The sequence below is a fragment of the Prionailurus bengalensis genome, chromosome C1, assembly GCF_016509475.1.
Source record: "Prionailurus bengalensis isolate Pbe53 chromosome C1, Fcat_Pben_1.1_paternal_pri, whole genome shotgun sequence".
Classification (NCBI taxonomy): domain Eukaryota; kingdom Metazoa; phylum Chordata; class Mammalia; order Carnivora; family Felidae; genus Prionailurus; species Prionailurus bengalensis.
Window position 1 is genome coordinate 37,354,426 of NC_057345.1, and position 13,075 is coordinate 37,367,500.

Consider the following 13,075-nt stretch of genomic DNA (forward strand, 5'->3'; position numbering starts at 1 on the left):
GCTGTAATCATCAAGACTATGGTACTGGCACAAAAACAGACATTCAGACCAATGGAACAGAATAGAGAACCCAGAAATGGATCCACAAACATATGGCCAACTAATCTTTGACAAAGCAGGAAAGAACATCCAATGGAAAAAAGACAGTTTCTTCAAATGGTATTGGGAAAACTGGATGGTGACATGCAGAAGGATGAACCTGGACCACTTTCTTACACCATCTGCAAAAATAAACTCAAAACAGATGAAAGACCTAAATGTAAGACAGGAAGCCATCAAAATCCTAGAGGAGAAAACAGACAACAACGTCTTTGACCTCAGCTGCAGCAACTTCTTACTTGACATGTCTCCAGAGGCAAGGGAAACAAAAACAAAAAGGAACTACTGGGACCTCATCAAGATAAAAAGCTTCTGGGGCGCCTGGGTGGCACAGTCGGTTAAGCGTCCGACTTCAGCCAGGTCACGATCTCGCGGTCCGGGAGTTCGAGCCCCGCGTCAGGCTCTGGGCTGATGGCTCAGAGCCTGGAGCCTGTTTCCGATTCTGTGTCTCCCTCTCTCTCTACCCCTCCCCCATTCATGCTCTGTCTCTCTCTGTCCCAAAAATAAATAAACGTTGAAAAAAAAAAAAAAGATAAAAAGCTTCTGCACAGCGAAGGAAACACTCAGCAAAACTAAAAAGCAACCAACAGAATGGGAGAAGTTATGTGCAAATGGCATATCAAATAAAAGGTTAGTATCCAAAATCTATAAAGAACTTATCCAACTCAACACTGAAAAAACTAACAATCCAGTGAAGAAATGGGAAAAAACATGAACATACACTTATCCAAAGAAGTCATCCACAAAACATGAAACTCTACATCTACCCCAACCTTTCCTTATTTCTTCTAGGTCAAGGTCAGTGACTTCTCTGCAGATCCCAACTTCTCCCTCTTCTAGGAACCGGGTGAAGGGAGATAGGGAGTGGCAGAGAGTCCTTCCTATCCTTATGCTCTTGAATTCCTGTCCCTTTATTGGGGGTAGTGTCCTAATTATCTGCTTTATCATAGCCAAACTTTTTAGAGTTGATAATATTTTCTCCACAGTACTAATTGAATTGCCATCGTATTCCTTTTCCAACCCACTTCATTTTGGTTTCTATATCCGTCATTTCAACAACTCCTCCTATGGTTACAACTGACTTCTACATCACTAATTCCAAGAAACACATTTTAAACTTGATCTTTGCTGTCTCAGGAGCACTGAACATCCATCTTTTACTTGAAGTGTTTCAACATTGTCTCCTTGTATCCCATAACACCTCGTGTTCCCCATGCCCCTCAGGTCTCTCTGCTTGCTCCTTTTCCTCCTCTGGAAGCTCACACTTCTCCACCCAGTTTCTAAGATATTGGGATTGCTCAAGGTAACAGACCAACACTGCTAGACACATTTGATGGTTTCCCTGTATCAATGTGGAGATCGGAACAACTGGTATGGCACACAAGCATTAAGGATGAAAGGAGAGAAAACTTTGGAATTCTCAGTATGGAGAGAAGGGGCTCAGGGAAAGCTACTTTTCTGTTTGGGATTTCAGTTCTTGATTCGTAAGACTGGATGAGGTCTAGATAATCCATAGAGCTCTTTCTAATCATAGCAAGTATCCATTGTTCTGTATCTGTCTGTCTTCCACCAGACTGTGAGTTGTCCCAGGGAGAGACCTACTCTGGACCAATTTTTGTATCCTGGCATTTCCCAGGACTGATCGGTGCACAAGAGGCAGCAGTAAGGGAGGAGACTGGTTTTATGCCTCTTTTCTGAACATTTCCATTCTCTTACTCCTGGACTCTTGTGGGAGAAAATACAAAATGGAAACTTGTGGCCTGGGCCCTCTGCATGAAACCTGTTATGTAAATTCCACTGGTTCCTCTGTCTTTTAACAACTGCTTGCCAATGTCCTCAGCATCACTGTAGCTGCCCCAGATTCCCGCCCTGCTCAGACATTCAATCCTCTTTGTCCTTGCCAGGACAGAAGATGCATCAGAATCCTCTGAGAAAATTGAGGTTACCTGGCATGAGAGATGTAATCTGTCTACTCCCTCCCTCTATCCTTCCTCCAATGTCTCTATGTTTGTCTTCCCAGGTGGACCCCTTCAAAACCACAACTACTATGTTGTCAGTTAAGAGCAGACCAAAGTGATGAGGGCCCAGCCTGAATACTTTCATAAAACTATTTGGGACTGGACATCAGTGAAGTTTCTGTGCCCCATCCCATCCAGCTCATTCCTTCTATTCAACACCCCACTCAACCCCTGGCCCTATTTTTCTCTAATAGCCCATCTCTCAGCACCTTCCATTCTTCCTTTCTATCAGCACCGTCTCCCTTCAGAACAAGTTCCAAGTTCCCCATTGTGAAAACAGCTGTCACTCTACTTTATTCTTTCTCTCCTCACCTCCCTTCCCACCTCTTACCTTAAGTTTATTCTCTTAGTAGACAAGTCCATTGACCTGGGATGCCTCCATTCCTTTGTTATTCTCTTGCTTTCTAGATCGTACATCTACATCTTATATTCCTCATCCTGCTCTTTCGTAAAAGCCCCCAGTATGTTTCCCTAGTTCAAGTCAATTAAATAACTATTTTTTGAGAGAGAGAGAGCAAGAGCAGTGCACGCAAGCGGGGAAGGGGCAGAAGGAGAGGGAGAGAGAGAATCCCATGCAGGGTCCGCATTGTCAGTGCAGAGCCTGAGGGCTCAAACTCAGGAACAGTGAGATCATGACCTGAGTTGAAATCAGGAGTCAGACATTTAACTGACTGAGCCACCCAGGTGCCCCAGGAGAGAGACAATATTAAGCAGGCTTCACACCCAGCACAGAGCCAGAGGCGGGGCTTGATCTCATAACCATGAATCAAGAGTCAGAGACTTAACTGACTGAGCCACCCAGGCGCCCCTAAACAACTATTTCTAAAGCAACTGCTATGCACCCAGCCTGGATGGGCTCCAAGAAAATCCAAGATTAAAAAAAATAAATCCTTCATCACCATGGAGTTTCCAGACCTAATGAGGAAGATAAGTTGAACATAAAAAGAGATACATAATGAGGCTGCATAGGACTGCTGACTATGGAATGGGTCATAAATGAAAACATAAACAAATGAAGTATCAAATGAGAGGTATGAAAATGAGTACTTTAATTGTTCACAGGCTGGGTGGTTAGAGAAGCATTCGTAGGGGAGGTAATTCTTGATGGTGGGCTCAAGAAGAACAGAAGACACTTGGGATGGGGCATGTTGGGGACAAGGGGGAAAGGTGATTCTTCTTGCTCTGTTTTTCTCAATGAAGAGAAACATAGGGATCATCCTATATGTCTTCCTTACTGCGTTCACATCCAGTCAGCTATCAACTCCATCAAAAACACTCTACAGGGCACGACACCTGAGTAGCTTTGCAAGGTAAGCATCGAACTCTTGATTTTGGCTCAGGTCATGATCTTACAGTTCATGAGTTCAAACCCCATGTGGGGCTCCCCACTGACAGTACAGAGCCTGCTTGGGATTCTCTCTTTCTCTCTCTGCCCTTCTCTGCATGCATACATGCACTCTCTCTCTCTTTCTTTCAAAAAAATAAAATTAAAAAAAAAACATTCTCCAATATTTCTCCCACTCATTCTGCCTCTCTGTCCCATGGAACTCCCCCTTGCCAGGCCACCATCACATCTTATCTGAATATTGCAACAGCAAGAGAAATGGTCTTCTAGAGCCAGTCTTTCAACCACCCCCACCCATACACACACATATACATCATCTAAGAATCTAAGACCTGGATTCTTGAGGCAGACTGGATTCAAATCCCGATCCCCCTTTCTCACCCTTTGATGTCCTGGGAAAACTGCATTAGTTCCTCTATATATACCATGGAGAAAATGGTAATGTCTACCTCAAATTTTTATTATAAAGATTAAAGGAGTTACTATATGTAAATCACTTTAATATAGTACTTGACACTTAGTAAGCACACAACAAACATTTACCTATTATTATCTCCCAAATAGCTGTCAGAGTAATCTATCTAACCAGGTCACTTTCCATTTTAAATCCCTTGGGTGGGGGAGGAGCCAAGATGGCAGAACAGCATGGAAGTTTTTTGTGTGTTTCGCATCCATGAAATAACAGCCAGACCAACACTAAACCATCCTGCACACCTAGAAAACTGATTGGAGGATTAACACAACAATCTGCACAACCTGAACCATAGAATTCAGCAGGTATGCAGCACGGAGAGGTGAACTTGGGGAGCGAGAAGCCATGGGAAGGGAGGTGCTTTCGTGTGCAGAGAGAGAACGGAGATGGGGGGGAGAATATGGGAAAAGCACCCCTCCCCAAAAGTAGCTGGAGAGAAAGTGGAAAATTTGGAAACAGCCACAGGGACTAAACTAAAAAAAGGGGAAAGGAGAAAGGAGATGGTTTAAATTCCATTAAGACTGTAAACAAGGGGAGCACAAAGTCTGCAACTCTGCACCTCGATACCTGGCAGTGCTCTGGTGGGAAGGGCAAATCCCCAGGAACAGAATGGGGTCCGAGAGGTTCTTGGGCCACACGGGGAAAAGCAGTTCCACTGCTGGAAGGACATTTGGTAGAGATTGTTGAGGCCACCTGGTCCCAGCAGACCCCAGAAAATGGCCACATTCGCTGGTGCTGGAACAAGGTCATTAGGGGTGAATCCTGGTGCCAGATGTGTGTTGTGATTTTCCATAATCCCTGAAAAGCTGCTGCTACACTATCTCATGAACTTTTTCTGGGGCGGGCTGGCGCCTGGCCGCAGTCTCAGGGCACCAGCAGCAGCAGGGTCTCATGAACGTTCCTGGGTGCGGCCAGCACCTGGCCATTGCTCAGTGAGACCCTCCGCAGGGGCAAAATGGGTCAAAGCCACAGTCCTTCAGAAGTAAGGAGCTGGGGAAAATAGCCACATCTAAGATGAAACTCGGGAAAGAGGTACTGCCTGGGGCCTGGTCACGGGCAGTGAAAAAACGGGGAGTGGATGAAAGCTGAAGACAGAGGATGGATGCATGATTGCTATTCCAGGAGAACAGAGTTCCGATACTGGAGACTGGGTAGCTGGGTGATGCCGTTTCACCACTCCCACGCATGTGCATATGCACCTAGGAGCGCATAACAAGCCACCCCAGTGGGGCTAGCAGTGCCATCTAGTGGGGAACGGAGCCATTACACTGAGCCCCACCCAACTGGGCCAACCTCGCTCTTCAAGAACACAAGTCTCACTGCCTGCCTAGTTTATGGACTATAAAGCACTACATAGTCTGACTTCTATGGGAAAACAGAGTAATTCCAGTCCTATTTCAATCTGTTAGCAGGTCCATCTATTCAATTTTCTTTCTTTCTTTCTTTCTTTTACACTTATTTTCTTTTTCTTGAATACAGAAAGAAAAAATTCATTTTTATTTTCAATTTTTATTAAAAATATTTTTTTTCAAATTTTTTACTATATTTTTTACTTTTGTGTACATTTTTTAAAATTCTATTTTACTTCCATCATCTTATTTTAGTCTACTTCAGTGTATTAACTTTTTGAAATTTTCAAACAATTTCCTTTTCTTTTTTCTTTTTTGTTTCTTTTCTTTTTCTTGAATGCAAAAAGAGAAAAACTTCATTTTTACTTGCAATTTCTATTAAAAATATTTTTCTTTAATTTTTTTACTATATATTTTTTTGCTTTTATGTAATTTTTTTTCAAATTCTATTTTACTTCCATCACTTCATTTGAGTCTACTACAGTGTATTCACTTTTTTAAATTTTCAAATGATTTCCTTCTTTTTCCCTCTCTGTTTTCTCTTTTTGTTTCTTTTCTTTTTCTTGAATACAGAGAGAGAAAAAATCCATTTTTATTTTTAATTTTTATTGAAAATATTTTTCTTTAATTTTTTTCTACTATATTCTTCGCTTCTGTGTAATTGTTTTCAAATTCTATTTTACTCCCGTCATCTCATTTTAGTCTACTTCAGTGTATTCATTTTTTCAAATTCTCAAACGATTTCCTTTTTTTCCTCCCTTTTTTTTCTTTAAAAAAGGGTTTCTGTCAAACCACTTTCAACACACAGATCAAAACACACTTAGGATCTAGCATCATTTATTCGATTATTTTGTGTGTGTGTTTTTAATTTTGAATATTTTTTTTAATTTTAATTTTTCTACTTCATTAATTCCTTTTCTCCCTTCAAAATGACAAAATGAAGGAATTCACCTCAAAAGAAAGAGCATGAAAAAACGACAGCCAGGGATTTAACCAACACAGATACAAGCAAGATGTCTGAACCAGAATTTAGAATCATGATAATAAGAATACTAGCTGGAGTTGAAAATAGATCTGAATGCCTTTCTGCAAAGATAAAAGAAGTAAAAAGTAGTCAGAATGAAATTTAAAATTCTATAACTGAGCTGCAATCACGGATGGATGCCACAGCGACAAGGATGGATGAGGCAGAACAAACCATCAGAAATATAGAGGACAAACTTATAAAGAATAATAAAGCAGAAAAAAAGAGGGAGATTAAGGCAAAAGAGCACGACTTAAGAATTAGAGAAATCAGAGGTGCCTGGGTGGTTTTGTCAGTTGAGCTTCCAACTTCGGCTCAGGTCATGATCTCACGGTCTGTGAGTTCGAGTCCCACATCAGGCTCTGTGCTGACAGCTCAGAGCCTGGAGCCTGCTTCAGATTCTGTGTCTCCCTCTCTCTCTGACCCTCCCCCATTCATGCTCTGTCTCTCTCTGTCTCAAAAATAAATAAACATTAAAAAATAATAAATTAGAGAAATCAGTGACTCATTAAAAAGGAACAACATCAGAATCATAAGGGTCCCAGAAAAGGAAGAGAGAGAAATAGGGGTAGAAGTGTTATGGGAGCACGTCATAGCAGAAAATGTTCCTAACCTGGGGAAAAACACAGACATCCAAATCCAGGAAGCACAGAGGACCCCCATTAGATTCAACAAAAACTGACCATCAACAAGGCATATCATAGTCAAATTCACAAAATACTCAAGCAAAGAGAGAATCATGAAAGCAGCAAGGGAAAAAAGTCCCTAACCTACAAGGGAAGACAGATCAGGTTTGCAGCAGACCTATCCACAGAAACTTGGCAGGCCAGAAAGGAGTGGCAGGATATATTCAATGTGCTCAATCAGAAAAATATTCAACAAGAATTCTTTATCCAGCAAGGCTGTGATTCAAAATAGAAGAAGAGATAAAAAGTTTCCCAGGTAAACAACAACTAAAGGAGTTTGTGGCCACTAAACCAGCCCTGCAAGAAATTTTAAGGAGGACTCTCTGAGGGGAGAAAAGATGAAAAAATATATATACAGAGAGAGAGAGAGAGAGAAATAAATAAATACCAAAAGCAACAAAGATTAGAAAGGACCAGAGAACACCACCAGAAACTCCAACTCTACAAGCATCATAATGGCAATAAATTCATAGCTTTCAGTTCTCACTTTAAACGTCAATGGACTCAGTGCTCCAATCAAAAGACATAGGGTAACATAATGGATAAGAAAACAAGATCCATCTATATGCTGTTTACAAGAGACCCACTTTAGACCTAAAGACACCTTCAGATTGAAAGTAAGGGGATGGAGAACCATGTATCATGCTAATGGTCAACAAAAGAAAGCTGGAGTAGCCATACTTACATCAGACAATCTACACTTTATTTTTTTTAATGTTTATTTATTTTTGAGACAGAGAGAGACAGAGAATGAATGGGGGAGGGTCAGAGAGAGAGGGAGACACAGAATCTAAAGCAGGCTCCAGGCTCTGAGCTGTCAGCACAGAGCCGGATGTCGGGCTCAGACTCACAGACCATGAGATCATGACCTGAGCCGAAGTCAGATGCTCAACCAACTGAGTCACCCAGGCGCCCCAATCTAGACTTTAAAATAAAGACTGTATCAAGAGATTCAGAAAGGCATTATATCATAATCAAGGGGTCTATCCACCAAGAAGACCTAACAATTGTAAATATTTATGCACCAAATGTGGAACACCCAAGTATATAAATCAATTAATCACAAACAAGGAAACTCATCGATAGTATTACCATAATAGTAGGAGACTTCAACACCCCACTCACAGCGATGGACGGATCATCTAATCAAAAAATCAACAAGGAAACAATGGCTTTGAATGACACATTGGACCAGATGGACTTAACAGATATAATCAGAGCATTTCATCCTAAAGCAGCAGAATATACATTCTTCTCCAGTGCACATGGAACGTTCTCCAGAATAGACCACATACTGGGACACAAATCAGCCCTAAGTAAGTACAAAAAGATCGAGATCATACTGTGCATATTTTCAGACCACAACACTATGAAACTCGAAATCAACCACAAGAAAAAATTTGGAAAGCTAACAAATACTTAGAAACTGACGAACATCCTACTAAAGAATGAATGGGCTAAACAAGAAGTTAAAGAGGAAATTAAAAAGTATATGGAAGTCAATGAAAATGATAACACCACAACCCCAAACCTCTGGGACACAGCAAAGGCAGTCATAAGAGGAAAGTATATAGCAATCCAGGCCTTCCTAAAGAAGGAAGAAAGATTCTCAGATACACAACTTAACTTTACGCCTTAAGGAGCTGAGAAAAGAACAGCAAATAAAACCCAAAACGAGCAGAAGACAGGAAATAATAAAGATTAGAGCAGAAATTAATGCTATCAAAACCATAAAAAAAACAATAGAACAGATCAATGAAACCAGAAGCTGGCTCTTTGAAAGAATTAACAAAATTGATAAACCACTAGCCAATTTGATCAAAAAGAAAAAGGAAAGGACCCAAATAAATAAAATCAAAAATGAAAGAGGAGAGATCACAACCAACACAACAGAAATAAAAACAATAATAAGAGAATATTATGAACAATTATATGCCAATAAAGTGGGAAATCTGGAAGAAATGGACAAATTCCTAGAAACATATACACTACCAAAACTGAAACAGGAAGAAATAGAATATTTGAATAGATCCATAACCAGTAAGGAAGTCGAATTAGTAATCAAAAATCTGCCAAAAAACAAGAGTCCAGGGCCAGATGGCTTTCCAGGGGAATTCTACCAAACATTTAAGGAAGAGTTAACACCTATTCTCTTTAAGCTGTTCCAAAAAAATAGAAATGGAAAGAAAACTTCCAAAGTCTTTCTATGAAGCCAGCATTACCTTGATTCCAAAACCAGACAGAGACCCCACTAAAAAGGAGAACTATAGACCAATTTCCCTGATGAACATGGATGCAAAAATCCTCAACAAGATATTAGCCAACCGGATCCAACAATACATTTAAAAAATTTTTCGCCACGACCAAGTGGGATTTATACCTGGGATGCAGGGCTGGTTCAATATCCACAAAACAATTAAGGTGATTCATCACATCAATAAAAGAAAGGACAAGAACCATATGATCCTCTCAATAGATGCAGAGGAAGCATTTGACAAAATACAGCATCCTTTCTTGATAAAAACCCTCAAGAAAGTAGGGATAGAAGGAGCATACCTCGAGATCATAAAAGCCATATATGAACGACCCAATGCTAATATCATCCACAATGGGGAAAAACTGAGAGCTTTCCCCCTAAGGTCAGGAACAAGACAGGGATGTCCACTCTCACCACTGTTATTCAACATAGTATTGGAAGTCTTCACCTCTGCAATCAGACAACACAAAGAAATAAAAGGCATCCAAATCGGCCAGAAGGAGGTCAAACTTTCACTCTTTGCAGATGACATGATACTCTATATGGAAAACCCAGAAGATTCCACCAAAAAACTGCTAGGATTGATTCATGAATTCAGCAAAGTTGCAGGATATAAAATCAACACACAGAAATCAGTTGCATCTCTATACACCAACAATGAAGCAAGAGAAAGAGAAATCAAGGAATTGATCCCATTTACAGCTGCACACACACACACACACACACAAAACATAAAATACCTGGGAATAAATCTAACCAAAGAGGTGAAAAATCTATACACTGAAAACTAGAGAAAGCTTATGAAAGAAATTGAAGAAGACACAAAGAAATGGAAAAAGATTCCATGCTCCTGGATAAGAAGAACAAATATTGTTAAAATGTCGATATTACCCAAAGCAATCTGCATATTCAATGCAATCCCTATCAAAGTAATACCAGCATTCTTCACAGAGCTAGAACACATAATTCTAGAATTTGTATGGAACCAGAAAAGACCCTGAATAGCCAAAGCAATCTTGAAAAAGAAAACCAAAGCAGGAGGCATCACATTCCCAGACTTCAAGCTATACTACAAAGCTGTAATAATCAAGACAGTATGGTATTGGCACAAGAACAGACACTCAGATCAATGGACCAGAATAGAGAACCCAGAAATGGACCCACAAATGTATGGCCAACTAATCTTTGACAAAGCAGGAAAGAATATCCAATGGAATAAAGACAGTCTCTTCAGCAAGTGGTGCTGGGAAAATTGGACAGCAACATGCAGAAGAATGAACCTGGACCACTTTCTTACACCATACACAAAAATAAACTCAAAATGGATGAAAGACCTAAATGTAAGACAGGAAGCCATCAAAATCCTCGAGGAGAAAGCAGGCAAGACCTCTTTGACCTTGGCTGCAGCAACTTCTTACTCAACACATCTCTGGAGGCAAGGGAAACAAAAGCAAAAATGAACTACTGGGACCTAATCAAAATAAAGAGCCTCTGCACAGTGAAGGAAACAATCAGCAAAACTAAAAGGCAACCAACAGAATAGGAGAAGATATTTGCAAATGACATATCAGATAAAAGGTTAGCATCCAAAATCTATAAAGAACTTATCAAACTCAACACCCAAAAACCAAATAATCCAGTAAAGAAATGAGCAAAAGACATGAGTAGACACTTCTCCAAAGAAGACATCCAGATGGCCAACTGACACATGAAAAAATGCTCAACATCACTCATCATCATGGAAATACAAATCAAAACCACCATGAGATACCACCTCATACCTGTCAGAATGGCTAACATTGACAACTCAGGCAACAATAGATGTTGACGAGGATGCGGAGAAAGAGGATCTCTTTTGCATCGTTGGTGGGAATTCAAGCCGGTGCAGCCACTCTGGAAAACAGTATAGAGGTTCCTCAAAAAACTAAAAATAGAACTATCCTATGACCCAGCAATTGCACTATTAGGCATTTATCCACGGGATACAGGTGTGCTGTTTCGAAGGGACACATGGACCCCCATGTTTATAGCAGCACTATCAACAATAGCCAAAGTGTGGAAAGAGCCCAAATGTCCATCAATGGATGAATGGATAAAAATGTGAAATATATATATATATATATATATATATATATATATATATATATATAAAATGAAGTATGACTCGGCAATCAAAAAGAATGAAATCTTGCTATTTGCAACTACCTGAATGGAACTGGAGGGTATTATGCTAAGTGAAATTAGTCAGTCAGAGAAAGACAAAAATCATATGACTTCACTCATATGAGGACTTTAAGAGACAAAACAGATGAACATAAGGGAAGGGAAACAAAAATAATATAAATTAGAGAGGGGGACAAAACATAAGAAACTCATAAATATGGAGAACAAACAGAGGGTTACTAGAGGGGTTGTGGGAGGGGGGATGGGCTAAATGGGTAAGGGGCACTAAGGAATCTACTCCTGAAATCATTGTTGCACTATATGCTAACTAATTTGGATGTAAATTTTTTTAATTTAATTTAATTTTAAAAATATCCCTTGGGTGGATTCCCATGGCCTTTTGTAAAGTCTGAAATCCTTACCTGGGCTGACCAGGCATCATTATGCTGCTGGAGCTTTTTCAGTGTCCTATCCCCGTACTACAGCCAAGGAAATTCAATTCAGTGGACATTTGCAAAGGAATACCAAGAGAAAGAAAAAGAAAGAGAAAGACCAAATGCTCTGCTTTTGGTCTCCAAAATGGGATTTTTGAGTTGTATCTGGCCAGAATAAATAATTTTCTAACTTCCTGTATCTCCCATTAGCATGTCCTGTTGGAGTAGGCTGTAGATTTCCAGTCTCAATCAGGAGTAGAGAGGACACAGACTGGATCATAAGGAAAGTTTCTACTACATTAAATGAAGGTTGTGAAAAAACCCACCTCTTCCAGCCTGGCAGACTAGGGTAAGAATTAGCATGCTTTCTAATGATTTTAGTGACACAGAACAGAAGAGAATAAAAATAAATAAACAATATATGTAAAAAAAATAATAAGCATTTAAAAAAAGAATAGCAGAGGTGGCGAGGCCAGGGGTCAGGAGAGCATTTGATTTTTCCCCTCTAGGCTAAAATTCCAAAAGTCAGGATTTGGATAGATTTTGCCTTGCTCCTTTTGGAGAGGAGACAAAGTGAAAATGGCAGTGAAGCAGATAAATGGTTTGAGTTAGCAGCCTCAAGACTCTCTTAGGCTCCTGGGTATAGTGCAAAAAGTCCCAAAGTTCTTTGCTTTGCAAGGAAAGATATGAAATGCAGCTGAAGGACTGGCCAGGTCTCAGAAGGGGTTAACATCTCCAGCAAGAACCTGAGTAAGAGTGAGTCAGTTAAGGAGTCCCCAGGCCCTGACCCTGCTGAAAGAACTAACTAGAAGTTCACCAACCACACTCGGCAATTTGTCAGTCAGCCCAGAGGACCCCAGGACCAGACTCATGAAGCTGAGACTAGCCTGGATCCTGAAGGCAGAGCATGGAAATGAGGTCCTCAGCCCAATCACCACAATGTGTTCATATGAAGGCTACCATACACTTATCAAGGTACAGAGGAAGAATCTGGAAAACTAAAACACCATGAGTTACCCAGAGGAAAGTTTATAAACTGGAAGATTCTGAGACATGGCCAAATAACAACTTCTAGATGAGGAATGGAGATAGTCAGGAGGTGGGAAGGCCTTGAGAAGAAGGAGCTGAAACATTTAATGTGTGACACATAATAGAACATTCCAGGGGCTGGTACTTGGTCCAGATGAAGGTATCACCACTAGAATCTGTCTTAACTATTAACCTACCA